Raw genomic sequence first — 20,950 nt, forward strand, 5'->3', positions numbered from 1 at the left:
TTTTAGCTAGAAATGTGCTCACATTGAAAAATGAACAAGAAAACAAGCCATCATGAGGAAGAGTCAGCAGAAACAACCAGAAACTACTGAACCTCAAGACCTGAGAGATACAATATAAATATGCATGAGATGCCCAAAGAAAATAAGAGATGGAAGTGAAACTTGAGAAAGGAACAAGAAAGTTTCAAGAATGACTAGACATATTTGAAGAGAAAAGAAAACAGAATGGATGGATAGTTACGCTGACCCTTGCGGATTCAATCTTCTCAGCCTTTCCACCACGCTTCCTGCCTTTGGACAGCTGCCCTGTAGAGATCATCATATCAGTCATGGCATGGCCCCTGGCTTCTGATGGGGTTTGGCCAGTGTGCATTAAAGGCAGAAGATCAGAAGGAAAAGGAGGAGTGAGTCCAGGTGTTTATGCCCTTGGCTCCTTCCCTGTGAGGTCCCCGGGGCTGGCTGCACATCCTGACTGGGGAGCCTGACCTACAATCCTCCTCTTCTCCTCCCTTCCAATAGGCGCTCCCTCAAGGAACATTTTGTTGCTGCTGTTCTTGGTTTCTGCACTCTTCCTTGTGGTTTGCCTTTATCCTAACCAGAAGGGAAAGACACATCACTACAAAGAAATGACAATTACACTGACAGCAAAATTCTCCCTCGGAACAATAGAAGACAGAAAACTGTGGAGCAATATCTCCAAAATGCTGAGAGGAAAACTATCAAGTTGGAATTGTATAACATTATCATTCAATAGCAAGCTTTGTGCAAAGCAGTTTAAGATAAACAGAAATCAAGAACATTTACCAGCTACAGACTTTATTATAATAAATATTATACTTACCAGCAAAGTTACAGAAAAATTTGGAATAAGAGAATTTAGTAAAGTGGCTGATAAGATCAATGCATTAAAATCAATAATATCCCCATGCACCATTAACAAATAGTTATAAAATATAATTTTTAAAAATAGCACTTTAAATAAATACAATAAGAATGAAGTGTCTAAATGTCTAAGAAACTCACGCAGGATAGAGAGAACCTTTACAGAGCAAATGTTTAAACGGTACTGAAAGATGCTAAGGAGGACAGATACACTTTCTTCACAGAAAAAAGGATCATACACAACATCATAAAAGGTCACATCTACCCAAATTTACTCAGGTGTGGTGAGACACACTTGTAATCCCAATGACTCAGGAGGGACAGGAGGATTCCCTGAGCCCAGGAGTTTGAGGTTGCAGTGAGCTATGATCATGCCACTGCACTCCAGCCTGGGTAACAAAGTGAGACCCTGTCTCTACAAAAAAATTTTTAAAGTCTGCCCAAATTCATCTAATAATTTAGTGCAATTCCAATCAAAGAGGGGGATATATTTGGGAGGGACAGGTAAGCATGTTTGACTATTTTTCCTTATAATATACAAGACTTTTTATACACACACACATATGCACACACACATATATATGTTAGACAAACACACACGTGGACAGAGTCCACGCTACAGTAAAAGGTGTAGGATTGAGACATGTTGACCATCATCTCTGCCAAGATTCTGGGCTGTACCTTGGAAGAGAAAGAAGAGTACCTAGAGAGGAGTACGGAGTGTAGAAAGTTTAATCTTTTTAACGTGTGAAGATCTTGAGTGTGGTCACTGCTCGAAGAGGTGGAAAGGTGAAGACACAGGAGACAGGGAATAACAGCTGCATCGAGATCCCTGAGACTGCAGGAGAAAAGAGGATTGAGTGCAGAGATGCAGGGCTTAGTTTAGCCAGGCAGGAAGAAGAGAATGTTAATAAGATGCGTGAGTGTAGTAGACTGGGTGGAGGGTTATTAAAGGAACTGCTTTCGCTGGCTACTACTTTTTCTGGAAACAAAGAAGTGAAAAAGCACTAACGATACATCTTCCCCTCACACTAGTTTCTGGTACCTAACTCTGATACTAGTAAATCAAGTATTAAATTCAAAAAGGCTGGATGAGCAAGAAAAAAATCTCAATATTATCACCTGGGTATTTATCCTACCAGGTCTAGGACTCATTTGCAGAGTGGTACCCTGCAGCAGAGTTCTCACGTACAGGTTAGATATGGCTTTGCTTTAGAGGCTCTGTTTGACTCTGAAAGTTTTTAGGAAGACAAGCTTTAGGGGGAAAATAAAGCACTGAGACTGTGCAGCTTAGAGTGCCATTGAGAAAAGGAATTGTGACTTGTCTGCTTTCACATATTAAAGCATTAATCTCCCCATGGGGGAGCAGCTTCAGTGATTTCTCTGCAAATGTCTTCTACAAGAATTCACAAGGGTGAAGAAAGATTCCTCGCTATCCATTAATTCAAAGAACATGGTACATACAGATCCCCTTGTGAGTTCAATGAATTATGATCAGGCCTTAAACACCAATTCTTGTGTTTTTCAAAAAGCTTTTTTTCCTCTTCCCAAGATTAAGCCTCTATATGTTGAGTGATCTGCAAATGACCTTCAGCACAGATTCTCCACTATTGCAAATAGGTATGTAACAATCTTCCCCTGAGATAAAGGATTCTTCATAGAATGAGATTTAATCCATGCTTATCCTAATGAAGAGTTGTCAACCAACGTATGCTCATCTTTTCCAATATATTGTTCTTACAGTGCAGCTAAAGTCTCCCAGTATCTGTACTATAAGTAGCTGTGGTACAAATAAACTTTAGAAGCATTGGCACCATACGGTGTAAACAAATCCTTCCTAAAAATAAAATATATTCTGTGCTCAAGACATATCTTCTATGCCAGCAGGAGGGAAAAACAATCCAGCATTTATGCTGGTTTTTCTACATTTTGCTGCCAACTTCTATAGATGGCTTTAGCCAGTGGATTTGACAAAGGTTAACATTTATTTCTACTTATGTGGAATGTTCTGAGTGGAAAATTCAGTGGTGAGTAGTGTTTAAGTGTGCCCAATGCACATAAAATGACCATGTAAATGAAGCATATTGGATTCCAAAGCTCTCATGAAAAATACAGCAGATGTTTCTTTCCAACTATGATGTTTTTTAGGTCATGAAAAAAACTTTTGGCTGGCATGTTCAAAGTCCATGATTAAAGGTTTCCAGTTGCTGGGCAATTTTATGCTCCTAATCATCATAGGATTTCCAGATACTACATATATATTCAACAGATTGATCCATCAGAGTTAAATTACCATTTTCCAACTTAAAGAAGAGACAAATGGTGAAAGGAAGGATGCTGTACACACTTAAATTGTATTTAGCCCTCCTGGATGGGATCAGTCACCTTCACCCTCCATAACCCTGGCAGGGAAAGCTCACCACAGATCCAAGCCACCCCCAAGGCACAATTATTTCCTTTCCCATACATTGAAGCTCTAATGAAGAACCCTCAGCCTCAAACTGGCAAGAAGAAAATGAGGCTCCCTCTCCCTTCCACTGGTGATCTCCTAAGAAACAGATTGTAAGAGTTCTGAATTCTGGGTGCTTAAGGAATTTGCATGGAAGCCTGGATCCACCCCTGTTCAAACATGTAAGTGGAGTGTGATATATTACCTCTCTGTGCCTCAATTTCCTTACCTGTAAAATGCAGGTAACAGCAGTACCTACTTCACACTGCTGTGGGGAGCAAAAGCATTAATGTAAGAAAAGGACACATAGTATCTAATATACATTAGCTATTATTAATTTTCTCAAATAAAACAAGTATGTAAGTTCTCATAAAGATACCTTATTCTCCATTTACCTCAGTATTTTATTGCTGTTTCTCATGGATAAGACAGGGATGACAAAGAACTCTGCACATTAGTCAGCCTCAAAAGTACAAAAGCTAGCCCCAAAGTCCTACAAATAGTTTGCAATTGTTTTTTACCGTCCACTTGCTGAAGTAGGATAAACACTTTGCTACTCCAATGAAAATCCTCTAGAAAGATAGACCATATTTAAGGCAATGTGTTTAGCAAGTGCCTGACACAGGGCAGGCCCTCCATAAATGTTTGTTCCCTTCCCTTTTCCTTCACTCTGTCTCTCACCAATTCCCATGAATCTACACGCTGGAAGCAGCATACATATGCACTATGCACACATACATGCACTTTTCTAATATCAGATTCTTCCGTGTTATAGCAACACCTTTTTTTTTGCAGTTTTGGCCAGGGCTGGGTTTGAACCCACCACCCTAGGTATATGGGGCCGGCACCCTACTCCTTGAGCCACAGGCACCGCCCCTGGTATAGCAACAGCTTTACCCAGCAAAAAACACCATATTTATATCAAAGACTTTATTGAATCATTTTCCACCCTTTCAAGCTCTAACACCTACCACTAACATTAAAAAATATTAATTTTTTTCCTCTGATAAAATAAGACCCACTCTCCTTTTTATTTATCTGTCAAAAAAATATTGAGGCCTACTATGTGCCATGCATTCTACTGGGCATAGGGCCCAAAGATTAATCGGACACCCTCCCATTCTTGGGGGGTTTGCAATCTAGAGGAAGAAACTGCATAAACCACATAAGAACACAAAATAAAAGTACTGACTAAACCAAAACCAACTCAAGACACCAAATAAGAAAATAAAGAAACAAAATGAAAAGAAATAAATTGCACTATTGTATGAGCTGATATAATTGCACAACTATTACCTATAAGCCTAAATGTTACATATTCATATTCAGAAAAGGAACTTTCTTATTCTTTTATTGACCCTATCAATCAGCATATTTTTAAAATGTGAACTTACAAAACGCATTTATGTCAAAATGTATTTTATGTCAATTTATATAATGAAATTTTATTTAAAATTTGGCATCAAAAGTTTAGAAAGTACCATGGTAGATAATTCCATTATCTTAATTCCTTATTCATTCACATAATAACAAAAAGTATCAATCACAGTAAGAAAACAGCTTGCACACTCACTAGGGTCTGATACTGTGTGCTTTAAATCCTTTATTATATTTAATCCTCATAACCCCTTTGCAAGGTGTCAATGAACCAGCTTAGAGATAAGATGACTGTGTCAAAATTCCTTACAGTGGACTCTGAATTGTTTTCTGAGAAATTGCTTTGCTTTGCTGAAAGATAAACCCCTGGAACTCCTCCATTTGTTAAACAAAAATGACTATCTAGCTAGATGATAATTTTTATTACGTTCTTAAATTTCACAAAAGAACATCTACCAATCTTTTTTCAGTCACAGTTTAGGCCTTCAGCAGCCATTGAGTATATTCAAATAAAAACACTGTCAGAAAACATGACATTGAAGTATATGTTGCTTGCCTTATATTGGAGGCTTGAGAAATATGTAATCTATTTGGTTTTTTTTTTCTAGTTTAGAAGACTCAAGCTCTGATGCAGTCAAGGGCCAGGCAAATAGCACACATGTGTGAAGAGGGTCAGGTATAAGGCAGGTGGGAGTGGGAGAGACTGTGACATATGAAGACATAGTCTGTCTCAAGACAGCTAAATTCAATTTTTAAAAGTATGTTTATTACTCTTATTCTACCTAAAGCAGTTTAAGTTCAATTATTAAAAATTTATTATTAAAAATTATTTAAAAATTATTAAATATGTTTGCCATCTATTCTAGAAACTGTAGGTGAGTGCCACGCATAATGTAGCAATTTCATTGACATCTTCAGAGGTAACTGATTGTATTTATAAATCAAAAATTTAATTGGTGGGTAAGCTACTATAAGTATATCTCTCTATTAAATATACTTGGTCACCCATCCCCACCTAAGATAACTCAATATAGTGTTCTTGGATACATTTCAAGGTTTACTTGAATTCTAAATGATCATTCTGAGTAGATAATTTAACAGAATAATAATTATATTAATGTCCACTGATGTGTCATTTTTGTAGACAATCCCACTTAACCCTCACTAAAAACCTATGAGATAGTTATCATCTTTACTTAATGGAATAAAAAGGTTCATGTAAAATAGAATTTTACTAAAATCACGATAGTTTAGATTTAGAAAAAATAAAGGGTTGCACCAGGTGTTTTCAATAAATACGACAGTCTAGTTAATGCAAAATAATTATATCTTATGCTAGAATGTTCAGGGCCAGAATCAAAAACTTGCATATGAACCAAAGCTGCCATTCTTGTCAGGGTGAGCCCAAAGGTCTTTTATATCAAGCCCCACCTCAGAAGCTTATCACACGAAATAATTGCTCAAATAATTGTTGGCTTTTATCTAAAATTGTTGCTCTCCTGCATGATTCCTTTTTGCAAACTGTCTCATATACCAAGATCAAAGAATGACAGCTTATATACAAGAATTCTTATATAAGCATACAAGCTTATATATGAGAATCTAGGTAGTGATTCTGAATTTCCCAATACATTTTTCTACATAGAGAACCTAGGATTTTGCACTGCTTGGTTCAGATTATCAAGTTGAATTTTAAAGGCATACTACTTTTAGCCAAGCTCCAAAATGCATACTTCTTTTGTATTATTAGTGAACTGTTATAAAAGCTCAATATCTTTACATATGCACTTACTGTAAGCTATCTCAGATTCTTTTTGGAAGTAAGCAGGGAATAAATTATGAATAAATAAGGATAAATGCATAAATTAAAAATAGCCAGCTTATTCCAGCAAAGGACATGTCCAGATTTTGTAACGTCTCCAGGGTGATTATTATTCACAGAATGTTCAGATTAACACTTTCCAATACAAAAAACTATCTCTCCCTTCTATCAATTACAATCAAGTTTTTAGAAACTGCAACCCATGTCTCTCCCTGTGCTTTTCAAAGATGCTTGTGGAGATAAGGTGGCCAACTGTCCCCTCTGCCCAGGACTCTCCTAGTGTTAACACTGAAATCCCTCAAGAAAATTAAGATTTTGGTCACCCTAAAATGAAGCCCAAAAGTAGCTCAACTAGAGATCCTTGAAGTTGTCTTCTCAAACTAAGACCATATTTTCAGTAAAACTTTACCATTTTTATTATAATTAATGTTTATGTGGACCAATGTGCTGGAAGCAGAAAAATATCATTGAGCTTAGTCTATATAAATTAGAATCCCAAGTTAAATGCCGTGTGACTTGGAATCCATTGCAATTGTTTGGTTCTACAGTATCCACACCAATCTCTTTTTTCTCTCTCATACACTCTTTCTCAGTATCACACCACTGCAGAGATTCTGACAGGAAAATTTAAACAAGTGGGAGAAAAACTCCCTTGAGGCTTTGAGAGGATTCTCATCACTGCTAATGCACTGGTGCTGTTGTTTCAACAAAAAAAGAAACATATACACCTAAGCATGAAAATTAGAAAATCTTTAGCGAAAGCAAATTATAAGGTCTTCACCTGTTTTCATTTGTTGTTGAGCTCAATTATCTAGCCTATGAAATGGAAAGTGGATGTTAGTAGAATCTGACTTGGTAACTCACCCGTGTGGAAGCCCTTGCAGTTGTAGGCAAGGAAATAAACGTGGTTCTTCCACACCCTCAACGCTTGGAGCTCATATGTAACTTACACACGCTGTTCTACTACACAGAAGAATTGCCCTTGGAATAATGTAACTGGAATTGGAGAAATAGACAAACAGGCATAAAGATCCCTCTATACAACACTTCTCTCTTTGTGGCTTCCTAAAATAGGACACCAGGAGATGGAGGGTCCATTAGCCTGAGCTAAACAAGATTCAGCCTCAGGGAAATGTATAGGACTTATGTTAATAAAAACAAGGCTTCCTCTCCTGCATGATTCCTTTTTGCAAATTGTCTCATATACCAAGATCAAAGAAAGACAGCTTATATATGCTTGTAGGCTTATATATTCTTATACGCTTATATAGCATTCAAGAAAGACATAAAAAATTGTGTGTACAAAAATATTTCTGGACATTTTAATTTTTTAAATCTCTGTAGGTAGAGTACAGACCCAAATAAATAAGCTAAAGCTTCAAGCTAGATATACAACTTTGCTACTCCACCATAATGAGCCAACATTGATTATCTTAGAGGTAATTTTTGTCATGTTTGAAACAGGAAACTAAATACTACATTGATTAATGTTTGTTGCATTGTATTTTGTCATTACACAAAGTAATACATATTTTTGGCAATGTTATGACACCTCATTAGCGAGTTGTTTAAGAAATTAAACTATTACTCATATTTATGGTTTAAATATTTATACTGAACATAATCTTTTAAAGCTAATTTGAGTAAAATAAATTAAAACAAATACCTACTAAGAACAGAGCTGTAACCAAGTAATGGGAAAAGAGACGTTTTCAGACTTCATGTATCCTCATTCTCTCTAGAAGTATGTAAGTCCTTGAGACAATATTAGGCCAAATATGTGAACATGAATGAATAAAGCTAAGGAGGGCCCAAGGTGCCCAGGGCATGGTGACTAATTCCTGGGCAGCTCAAAGAATGACTCATGAAAAAGAAAACATTTAAGTAAATGACTGATGTCTAGCAATGATCTTTACATATAGCATGAAAAGTCTCCAGAATACAATCTTTACTAGGAGACATATAGTGTTCCTGGATAATAGGATTAAATCTTGTAGTTTCCAATTCTCTTAAATTCCATTTATTCACTCAATGAAATTTCAATTACAATTTAAAAATATTTTGAAATAGAATTACAAAATTATTCTGAAAGTAATATGAATATCAGTGAGAATGTCTTCAAAGCTCCATACACATATATATATACCAGAAAAAAAGCAACAGAAAGATGGTATCAGTTCTACCATATATTAAGGAAATGGTGACATTTAAGCCTGTGTGATATTAACATAAACACAGACAAAACACTAGAATTAAATAAATACACAAGAACCAGAAACCCACTATGGGGGAAGATGGTAGTGTGCACATATGTATGTGTGTGCCTTTAGACTATAATAATACATAATGTAATGTGATAGAAACACAAGTAAGCACAATAAGTTTTGTATTCTTCAAAAACATACACACACACACGCAAAAAAAAATTGTTGCCCGGGCTAGGCGCCATGGCTAACACCTGCAATCCCAGCACTCTGGGAGGCTGGGGTGGGTGTATTGCCTGTGCTCATGGGCAATCCCGTGAGACTAGCTTGAGCTACAGTGAGATCCCCATCTCTAAAAATAACCTGGCATTGTGGAGGGCACCTGTAGTCCCAGCTACTTGGGAAGTAAGGCAAGAGAATCTCTTGAGCCCTAGAGTTTGAGGTTGCTGTGAGCTAAGACACCCCAGCACTCTACAAGTGTGACAAAGTGAGACTCGGTTTTAAAAAAAAATTGCTGGATGGACTAGACAGAAAAAAAAAGATAATTAAAGAATTAGATATAAACTATTTTAAGGGAAAAACAATTTAGGTAAATTTAAACCTGTTCTGGGAAGAAGAAAGTACTGCCTACACAAACAGAAAAAAAAAGAAAAACTGTAACACTCAACTTAACCACAAATAACATTTTCAATTGCTGCATGTTAAAAAAATGCTGTATATAGACAATATAAATGACAGAAGATCAGCATCCCTAATATACAAAGGATGCTTAAAAACTGATAAAAGGAAAATTAAGTCCTCGATATGCAAACAGACTAAAGATATTGACATTAAAAAATGAAGTGCAAATATCAATAAGCACTTCAAAAATGTTGAGTCTCAATCAGACATAGTAGAAGAACAATGTAGAAGGATGTTAATATAAAATCAGTCTTGGTCCAAGACCCAATTCTACCACTTACCAATTATGTGACTTCCAGTACATCACTTAACCTCTCAAAAAAAAAAAACAAAACCCTATGTTTTCTTTCTTTTTTTTTTTTTAAGAAAAAACCCTATGTTTTCTAACGTTTAAAATAAGAGTTGCAAAGAGTAAATATTATTGGGCAGCGCCTGTGCCTCAAAGAGTAGCGCCGGCCCCATATGCTGGAGGTGGTGGGTTCAAACCCAGCCCTGGCCAAAAACTAAAAAAAAAAAAGAGTAAATATTATTGCAAATAGTAAATGAGATACTACAGATAAAGGTTTTCTGTGATGAACTGCCTGTGGAAGGTGCTCAATAAATGTAAGCTATTGACATTGTGGTTAAAATCTCCTTCACCTTCCCATTTAACAAACTTTAAAAAAGAAAAATCCCTAAATGCTGGTGACAATTGTGAAATGACTTATATCCTATGCACTTCCAGGAACAATGAAATGGGTATATTTTTCTGGAAAGCAATTTGGCAGTATGTATAAAGAACTTTTAAAAGGTTCATACCCTTTATCCAGTGTACCATCTCTAGGAATCGCTCCCCCAAAATGACAAAAATGTAGACAAAGAATACCATAAAATGAGGTCATACAGAAATATTCATCACGATGTGATAGCAGCAAAAAAAAAAACAAAAAAATTGCTAATAATCTTAAAGTGTAAATTGAATGGGATGGCTAAACAACTTAAATATAATGATTCAGAAGCTACCAGATACCAAAATCAAGAAGTTATAGAAGGGCTTACAGGCCTGGAGAAAGTTTTTCTTTTATAATCATTGACATGAACCAAAACAGAGCTGAGCACAGTACCTGGTAAATAGTAGGCCTTCAACGACATCTAACCTGGGTGACAGAACTCTAAATTTTTTTTTAAAAAGCAGTTTTACACACACACACATATAAAAACAGTCTTTTATAGAAGAATCACAGAAAATCCTAGTAAGAAATATGATGAAGTTCTAAGAATATTGTTTTTGGGTGATGGTTTTCTGCCTCTTTAGACTTTTCTCCACTTGTCGATTTTTTTTTTTCAGTAGTAAAAAAGACATCCCAGAAAGTAGAAGCCAACTGGATCAATTACTTTTCATTACATTATTCTAAGTATGTAACTGTTCTTCACTTCTGTCCAACATATAAAACAGGAAAGGAGATATGAATAGCACGAATAAATTGGGAGGCAGTGTTTAAAACATAGCCCAGTGAAGAAAATGGTATAGTAAATTTAAATAAAAAAAAAAGAAGTGTGTATCTCATACCAAGAAAATTACTCAGGTGCTTTGCTTCCTATACATGGTCCAGAGACAAAGAAAGCCCTCGGAGCAATACTGACAAGCAGAGTTGAAACCCAAATGAGTGAATCAGAAAGGACACTGTGAACCATGTTTCATGAAAGTAAAATAATGCACCATAACACAGTCTGTCTCAAAACTTTCATAGTGACTCACGTATAATTTGGAAGCATGAAAAATATGGTAAGGCATAAACCCTTTAGATACAAATTATTTTTTTCTACAGTGGAATTATATTTGCTTTCTGACCCACAATGTTGCAAATATTTATTCATAGTGGTTACTGTCAATTTTTTGAAATTTGAAAAATTTCAAATCTAAACCTTCAAACTATACAAAATCTAAAAGGTGTATGTCTTTTTGAAGAGATCCATGACATTCTCAAAGAGTAGGTCTGAACAATTTCTCAGATTTGTTTGAGAACAAATTCTCAAACACATTCACCACACATAATTAGCCCTACAAGCAATGAAACATGTCAACAAGAGCACAAAGTTACCTGGAGTATAGCAGGTAGGCCATTGGTGAGGCTAACTCACCGAGGAGTCAGTTGCCTAAAGTATGTGATTTAAATTCACTCCTCAGTAAAATTACAGATTATTGCATGTCATGTACCTATAAGATGAATGATAAAATATTGCCCCAAATAAATCTCAGTTTTTGTATTCCGAGGATCTGCTGTATCTACCATGTCTGCTTCTTACAAAATCAAAATTTCATATAACTGTAGTGGTAAGCTATGCAATTAATATTTGTTTTGACCTAAGAAGTTTATTAATTATGTACTAACGACCTAATAAGTTGAAAGAACATTGCTGCACACTTCTGGTAATTAAAAAAATATGGCATAGAACGTACACTGAAATCTATTCCTTAATTACATAAAGGAATTACACCTCATTATCCAAAAACAAACCTAAGTACTTAATTGATCTAACACCAAGATTTCTGACTTCAGAGAAATATGTAGAGTTTTTACTGTAGTTACTATTATCTAGATTGGTCTCCCTATGATATCTTATTTGTAAATAATTGCTTCATAAGCATACTTCTTTTGATGTAATCGCTAGGATTTGCTTCCAAAAACTCCAAAGAGAGGAAAAGTGAGTAGGATTATAGATGAAATGATAATGGCATGACTTGACAATTATTGAAGTTGGCTGATGGGTACATGGGGGTTCATTGTATTTTTTATCTTTGAAATGATAACACAATTAAAATGTTTCTTTAAAAAAAAGAAATGTGTTTCTTAATTGTACCAATTTAGGCTAATTAATTTTTTTCATCTTACTTTATAATAGCTATATCCAGTAAACATGACCACGGTGCTGACCACATTGACCTCCAGGATGTTCCAAGCAGATGGTTAGACAGTGCAGAAATCGCATTCTGGTGCACAAATGATGGAATAAATTGACCCATAATTTAATCATTCAGCCAAAGATAGGGATGTCTATGTCCAGATTAACCAAAAAGTGGTTTAGATAACTTCTAGCTGTCATAATAACCCACAAATGCTACATGGCCGATTCAATTTGGCTATTATGGTAGCCAGGTGATAATTATTGCAGAGAACATTAGGCGATCTGCTGAAGCATCAGTGAGGTAATCTGCCCTTTTGTTTTGTTTTGCATTGTCCCAAAAGCAAAGAAATAGAGAAAAATAGGAATTATACTTTATCACTCTTAGAAAAAAGAATCGCTCTGTCTATGCTGGAAAGGATTAAGATTAGAATACAGCTCATGCAAGGTCTATTTTATAATGACCACATGAGTTTTTTGTTTTGTTTTGTTTTTACTATAATGTTCATTTAATTTTCTTTTCCCCTCTCTCTTACCCAGGCATAAGAAGAATACTGGAATATTTAATTCAATTAATTCCTAGCACTTTCTCTGATAAGCAAACCCCATAATAAAAGTAGAATGTGTTACATATTACAATCAAATCTTTAAAGTATCAAAAATTATAGATCTTATAAATACACTACTTAGGATTTAGGTGCCTGTTGACTTTAATTTTATTAACTCATGATCTACACAAATTATGTTTAAAAGAAAAGCTTAAGAAATGAATATATCACTATTAAAATGACTCAATGTTTCCAAGCATTGCACACTGCCACCTAGTGCCAAATGTCTCTTTAACACAAATTCACAAAAGATGTCTTAAGCAAAGTCGAAATCCTGTATTTTAAAGCAAAATATCCAGAAATCCAGATCTGAAGCATAACTATTCATAACTTCTTCAAGAGAAGAAGGCTACTGGAAATAAGTAAAAATTAACATACCATAAAATCAACCCTATCTCAAATTAAATTAAGAAATATCTCAATTAGATGCATAAATATCTTAAGTTACAAGTTTTTTTAATGAAAACAAGAGATATTTTCTTTTTTTAAGGTGATTTTTTTAATACTCTGCACCAACTACGGTATGAAATATTTTATTATGAACATGATGTATGCTGACCTGTAAATGGAATGTGGTTTCTACCAAGTTTGGCATATGACAATGTTTAAAAAAAGGCATCACAGAATGTTAAATAATTACTAATGATGTTTTAAAGCTTTCTTGAAGACAGCTATAATCTCCATTCACTTACAGGTTACAACTTCAATTTAAGAAGCTCCTGGTTTTTAGTCCTACTTCATTTTCCTAGAATTGAATAATTTTTATGTTTTGGTTATTCTAATGTCCTAGAGCTCAACACTGATCTTTTAGCAAGAAAAACAAAGTTGCATGAAAACAAAATGAGAACTCTTTTTTTTTTTATTAAATCATAACTGTATACATTGATATGATCATGGGGCATCATACACTCGCTTCATAGACCATTTGACACATTTTTATCACAGTGGTTAACATAGCCTTTCCGGCGTTATCTCAGTTACTGTGCCAGTTACATTCTACATTTACCAAGTTTCGCAAATACCCCTGTAAGATGCACCACAGGTGTGATCCCACCGATCCCCCTCCCTCTACCCACCCCCCCCTTTCCCACTTCCCCCTATTGTTAAGTTGTAACTGGGTTATAGCTTTCATGTGAGAGCCCCAAATTAGTTTCATAGTAGGGCTGAGTACATTGGGTACTTTTTCTTCCATTCTTGAGATACTTTACTAAGAAGAATATGTTCCAGCTCCATCCATGTAAACATGAAAGAGGTAAAGTCTCCATCTTTCTTTAAGGCTGCATAGTATTCCATGGTATACATATACCACAATTTATTAATCCATTCATGGATTGATGGGCACTTGGGCTTTTTCCATGACTTAGCTATTATGAATTGGGCTGCAATAAACATTCTGGTACAAATATCTTTTGTTATGTTGTGATTTTTGGTCTTCTGGGTATATGCCCAGCAGAGGGAGAACTCCTTTGAAAAAACTTAAGAAAATGTGGCTGTAGATGACTTTGCCATGATCAGGGAGTACATTTTATGTGGTTCACTGTAGTAGCCTCTGAGTCTAATCTACTTATCACAGTGTAATTACCTATCTAAGAACTAAGGGAAAAAGTGATGACTCATCTTTCTGTCAATTCAGTTTTTTGTAGTGAAAAATACTAACAAGATTTCCTTTAAATCATTCCTTGTGGTGGTGGTGGTTGTTGTCAGGAGTTTCTTTGTTCATTTTTTGAGACTGAGTTTCACTCTGTTGCCCAAAGCTAGAGTGCCCTGATGCCAGCCTAGCTCACAGCTAACCTCAGTCTCTTGGGCTCACTCAAGTCATCCATCTGCCTCAGCTTCCCTAGTAGCTGGGACTACAGACAACCAACTCAACACCTGGCTAATGTTTTCTACTTTTAATAGAGAGGGAGTATTGCTCTTGCTCATGCTGGTCTGGAACTCCTGAGCTTAAAGGGTCTTCCTGCCTCCCAGAGAGCTAGGATTACAGGTGTGAACCACTGTGCCTGGCAAAATCATTGTTGCTTAACTGTTTAAAATTCACATAGCCTTTTGAGAAACGTTAAAATCTCAGGTTTTCCTTTAAATATATTAAAAATGTATAAATAAATAATCTGTTATAAACAACTAAGCCAAGCATGGTGGTGCATACCTGTAATACCAGCTCCTTAGGAGGTCGAGGCAAGAGGATCACTTGAGTATAGGAGTTTGAGATTGCAGTGAGTTATTATCATGCCATTGCACTTCATCCTGGGTGACACAGCAAGACTCTTATATCAAACAAGCAAACAAAAACTCAATGAACTAATACATAAAAACTACATTATATCATTCTTTTGGTCTTAGAAGATACTTTGCTATTTTTATTCCAATCATTCAAAATCAGCATGATAATTGAAGTTGTCAGTATTTCGCATAAACTTTTCTATCATTGGAAAATAACAGACAAAACCAGTGAATAATTTCAACACTGCATTCATTTCATTGCCTTGTTTTCATAATTGGGAGGGCAGATAAAAACAGGTAAATAGATGGATAGAGGGATAGACCAGTGGATAAATAGAACCTCTCCTTTTAAGGGAGGTATAGCCTCTATCCCCTGGAAAATCATTAATTTAGATAATTCCCAAAGAAATCTTCAATCAAAGCCATGTAACTTGGAAAAACTCAAGATTTCCTTTCACCAGTTTAGCCAAATTACTGCCAAGTCTTTTTCACTTAGTTCTGCTTAGGGATATTTTATGGCCTCTAACACACAATATGGACATTTATTTGATATAGCTGGCTAATACAGAGGATGATACTTAAAATATTGCAACTCATGAAACTCAGGATCACACCTATGGTGCATAATGCAAGGGTACATGTTGGATCTATTAGTATAGAGTATAAATGTCTTAACACAATAATTAAGTAAACGAGATGAGGTATATATTAACCAGTGTGATATAAGCATTCCTAATTTCATATGAAATCAGCACATTGTACTCCAGAAAGGCATTAATGTATACGTGATCTATGTGTTTATGATTTAATAAAAAAAAATTTAAAAAAAAAGAAAAACATGATGCAAGAATACACACCATTTCAAAACCTAACTCACACCATGTTGGAATGACATTAATGCTGACAGCCAATGCTTGATAAACTTACAAAGTTAACTGAAAAAATCTAAAGTTAGAGCTCCTAGGTAGTCCATTGGCCTTATGAGATACTTCCAGGAAACAAGATAGTGGGTACAACTGTGCCCTTATGTATAAGAAACATCCTGCTACAGCAGACAATACACAATATGCTATAATACATAAAACTTCCTAAACATTTTACATGCTTCTAAACCTGAAAGGTAGTGAAAATGTATCAGAGAATAAGCATGCTCATCATCATTCAAATGACAATTGTGCCAGAGTCTCTGAAAGAGGCCTTAAAATTTTTCCACATATCTCATGTCTTTTCTAAGTGATTACTGCATCTAAAGTTTTGGAACACAAAGACTATATGCACCTTGCACACAAAAATTCAATCGTAGCGTCAACACTTGGATTTGTCTAAAGATAAACGTTAAAAATGTTTAATAACCTCATTCCCTAAGCCTAAATGATATTTGTATACCTAATATTAGTACTACTGTGCATTTCTCTCTATGAAATAAAAATGTAATAGATATTCAGGAAGCATTTGACTCACCAATTATGATTCCATTTTTTTAAACCTTATACTCTCAGATATCACGCATTTACCTAGAAATTGACATCCATTTGGTTACTAAGAGGTACAAGATCAGTTGGCAGTTTTTGTGTCTTTCAGAATATTGCCCACTCAGGTTTTGACTCAAGGTAGTGAAAGTTAATTCTACTACTCTTGTGGAGATTTATGTTACTTATACTAGAAGATACTCCAAGGTTACAGAAATTAATTACTTTCAATATGCATAATTTACAACAAATATCTGGCTTTTCCCTAAGCTTAATGATTTTCCATTTAACACATCTGAAATACAATAGCACTATTTTTATAATCAAATTTAACTGATAAATCTATCATATTAGAGCCATTTAGTATTTTGACAAAAATCTTATGAGAAATGAAGTTATTCATTTTTCAACCCCAAAATGAAGCTTAAACCCGGTATTGTCAAAGTATTTTCTGCTTATACATTTGACTGCATGATTCTTTAAAGCAGAGGAGACAAGATGAAAGTGGATTCTAGTGTTCTGGTACTTTATGAAAGAGTCAAAAACCAAATACAGTTATAAATATGTACATTCTTACTGGTCATTAGTTTATCACAAATAAATACGGATTTGCCTAATCAAAGATAATAATTTTGTAGAATAAGAGCAGTATTTCAATCTGCAAATATTTTTCCTGATGATACTGAGCATCTAGCTTCTCTCCACATGCACATTTCATAACCTTTCAAGGACGATCTTCTAAATCACATTTTAAAGAAATACACTGAAAAAGCAATCCATGATAGTAATATTTTAACCACAAATCTAAGCGATTCAATACTCCTTTTTAATACTTAAATACTTATCACAAAGTCATTGATCATTGGTCACTGTATCAATGCTTCTCTCGAGTATATTACAAAGGAACACATAATACATTTATGGGCATTAATGTATAAAAGAGGTAATCCATTTCTTTGTATACTATGTGAGTTGACGATGCCCACTTGCCCAGTCCTCTCCTCACTCAACTTCTTACACACCTGAAGCCAGCTGCACTGCTGAGGATTCCGTGAACCTCATGTGCTGCTGTAGCATTGAGTCAGTTTACTACCATGTCTGCACCAGAACTCATTAAGAAAATTGCTTTTACAAGCAAGATCTCTGAAATGTAGGTGTCCATCTATGTAAAAGAGCTATTTCTGTGCTCATCTTGAATGAGAGAAGATGAATTTATCCTCTCTGTCTTCAGGCTATTACTTTACAGAGCCACACCTTTATAAACAAGTTCCGTCACACTGAGAGGAAAGAGATATGCAAAAATGTAACACCTGGAGTCAAAATGTAATGACCTCAAATGACATTTCCGAAAGACAGAGGAAACTCGGTTGGTAGAATAAAAGAGAGGCATAGAAGCGAATCTCTGTCATTAAAAAAAAAAAAAAAAGTAAGAGAAAGGCCTTCTGGATTTGTCCGATAACTTTTGTGCAGCAGCAGCCACCTAATCAATATGCACATTCCTCCCCCTTATGAAACCTCTTGTCCCCAACAGAAACTGCTGGGTCCTGCTCAACTGCGTCCCCAGGGGCAGAAAATACTGCCCCGAAAGGAAGGAGAACTCGGGGGATGGGGGGGTGGGGAGGAAGTACTCCCAGGTTCGTGGGGTTCCAGCATCCTCATGTCAGTACCAGACACAAGCCTCAAGTATGTTCAAGAACCAGGCTCCTGAGACACGCTCCCGCTCCGGGGCCCTGCCAGAGCTTGAGGAGCCTGCAGCACAGTTCTCAGACCATGACCTCCCCGACCCTCCCCCCCCCACACACACACCCCCACACACACATCCCCGCTAAGGCCCTAGCTTTCTGACCCTTTCTTCAGTCCTCGCTGGGGATGAGTGTTGGTCAAGGGAAGAGACACGCCAGTTTCTTTGCCAGAATGGGTTGTTGAGGTTAGGGGTGAAGGTGGTCATAGAGAGAGGCTCTTTAGGAGAAACCGCAAAAATAGGGCAACCGAGACCCCGTCAGTCACCCTCACTCCCACCGCCCTCCTCTAACCCCTTGAGGACTTCTGAGGCGGCGGCTGCAGCACCTTGTGCTGGGATCTGGATTGGGACTGAGCGCAGTGCCCGGGCCACCTCGGCGTCTCAGGGACAGCGCAGGTGGGCGCAGCCCCGGAAGGTCAGCAAGGCTCCGGCTCAGAGTTAGCCGGGCCCCGGCGAGCGCGCGCGTGTGAGTGTCAGTGTGGCCATGCGCGAGCGCCGGGAGAGCAGGCGCGGACACCCCGCATCTCGGCAGTCCGGGAGGCACCGCGCACCCCACCCCTCAGGCGGCCGAGCCGGAGGGGAGACGGAGGCTCCGAGACTGAGAAACTTGATGCGAAACACACAGGCTGTCCCCGCCCGGACGTGCCGCCGCGCTCTCAGACGCGCTCCCTAGCCTCCCGGATCCCCACCGGCACCCACCCCACCCTGCAAAACCCCCCACCGAGCCCTCCGGCGCCAGGCGGGTAATTACCTCTCCCGGAGGCGGAGTGAGGGCAGTGGCAGCAGCAGACACTTTTAGCCCGACTTTCCTGCGTTCGCGTGTGAGCGTGTACGCGCCCAGAAGGCGCTGTAACCTGCTATTTATAGAGCGGAGCCTCAGCACCCGGGGCTGGGAACCCGGAGGAGACTGGCGGGCGGTGGCGGCGGCGGCGGCGCAGGGCGCGGGCCGCGGCTCCCGAGGCTCCGCGGCTCCCTCCGGCTCCCGCCCGCCGCACTCCCCGCTCGCTGCCCGCCCTGCCGCGCCGCGCGCGCCCCTGAGAAGTTGTCAGCGGCGCGGCTGCCTCTCCGCGACTCACACGCCCCCTGGCACAACCGCTACTTTCTCCCCCCGCCCCCACCCTCCCTGCTCCTCTTCCTCCCCCTCTGCTCTCTCCAGCGGTCTCCTCCCAATGTCACCAGCGACCTAACAGAGGCAGCGGCAGTGACAGTCGCGCAACTGGCGCAGCTCGCTTCCCGCTACAGATGGAGCGGAGTTGGTAGCCCCGATGCCCCTCTCACCCTGAAATGACCAAAACATGCTGGCCCCGTGTGGTGACACCCAGCACCCCTACCCTCTGCTAGGCCGGTGTGCGTTCGGGTCGACCACCCAGCCTGAGCGGTAGGGTCACGGCAGCGGCGATGAGGGGTCACCCGACGCCGCCACGCTGCGGAGGGGGCAGGAAATACCACAGAAAAGAACCCACGGGATGAAGAGCCCTAGACCGCGGCCTCTGGCAGAACTGTCCCCAGATTGAAGGCTTTTATTTATTTATTTATGGGGGGGGCGGTGTCTCAGACTCGCGGGACTTCTGCCTGCGGCCAAGCTAGGACCCTTCCCTCCTGCCGCTCCGCCCCATTGGGTGGAGGAGACCTGGGCACGAGCTCGGCTTCCAACTCAGCGAAGCCCATGGCCACCCATCGCCAGTCCCACGTCGCGGCTGAGCCCCAGGTGCTACCAACAAACGTGTGACGTGCCTTTGACAGCCTGGATGCGTGGACGCTGAGTCTCCCTCGGCGTGTTTGGGGTGTCAGGAAAACAGGGGTATGTAGTCCGGACGGAGTCTAAAACTCCCCCATTTCCTCCCCAACAAGCCGATAGGGGAAAGGGGTCAGCCTCTTGATTCTGGGCTGAAGGGTGTGGGGCAAATGGCTCTTCCCAACTGCGCCTTACAGGTGCCACCTGGCGGTTCTCCTGGAATGGTTTCGACAGAGCTGCTCAAAGGTAAAGATGCCCAGAGCCAGCTCATAAAGCAACCCTCAGCCTTTCGGCCTCCCAAAGGGCGCTTTCCATTCACATTTCAAATAAAACAGTGCGAATGCTTGTACACAAGTGTCAAATTTGCCAGGCAAAGAGGCTGGCGTCTCGTGTCAGGATGGTAAAAATCAATTTGGGCTAAGTCATTGATCAACATTTTCACAATGCGAGAATCTGTATGTACCCCGAGCTGTCACCCCTGCTGTCACTGCCTGCGTCTAGACGTCCATTCACTCCGCGAACATTTGACTGCCATTACTTTACAAGCTTTGTCAATGAGAGCGGGGAGTTTTGTTGTTTGGGTTTGGGGGTTTTGAGGGGGTTTTATTTATTTTTTCACATTCTGCTCCCAGAGCTTGGAACAAAGGCTAACATTCTGTAGTTCCAATAAACGTTTTTTAGAAAGAATTAATAAACTCTATGGGTCAGAAACTGTGGTTGGCCCAGCCTGTCTCTAGTCCCTGAAGGCCTTCTCTTTCCTTCTCTTCAAGCTGTTTCTGCTGAGTTCAGCCACCATCCCAGGAGCTGAATTCAGAGAAATAGGAGGATGAGAGACAGATAGTCCATGCAGTCCCTGTCAGAATGTGGAGTACAGATGAG

General features: G+C 38.7%; 1 protein-coding gene across 4 annotated transcripts in view; it reads right to left on the reverse strand.

The window, feature by feature from the left end:
* Nucleotides 1–19,684, reverse strand: part of INPP4B (inositol polyphosphate-4-phosphatase type II B) — an 881,338-nt gene extending 861,654 nt beyond the window's left edge. For 3 of the 4 annotated variants that reach the window (XM_053582182.1, XM_053582181.1, XM_053582179.1), the window contains exon 1: nt 19,088–19,244. The gene's annotated coding sequence lies outside the window, so the exon portion shown is untranslated. Of the gene's footprint in view, nt 1–19,087; nt 19,245–19,667 lie in introns of those variants that run through there. The other variant, XM_053582180.1, reaches the window with a different exon arrangement.
* Between the last annotated feature and the right edge of the window lie 1,266 nt (nt 19,685–20,950).

Source organism: Nycticebus coucang, chromosome 1 (assembly GCF_027406575.1).
Source record: "Nycticebus coucang isolate mNycCou1 chromosome 1, mNycCou1.pri, whole genome shotgun sequence".
Taxonomy (NCBI): domain Eukaryota; kingdom Metazoa; phylum Chordata; class Mammalia; order Primates; family Lorisidae; genus Nycticebus; species Nycticebus coucang.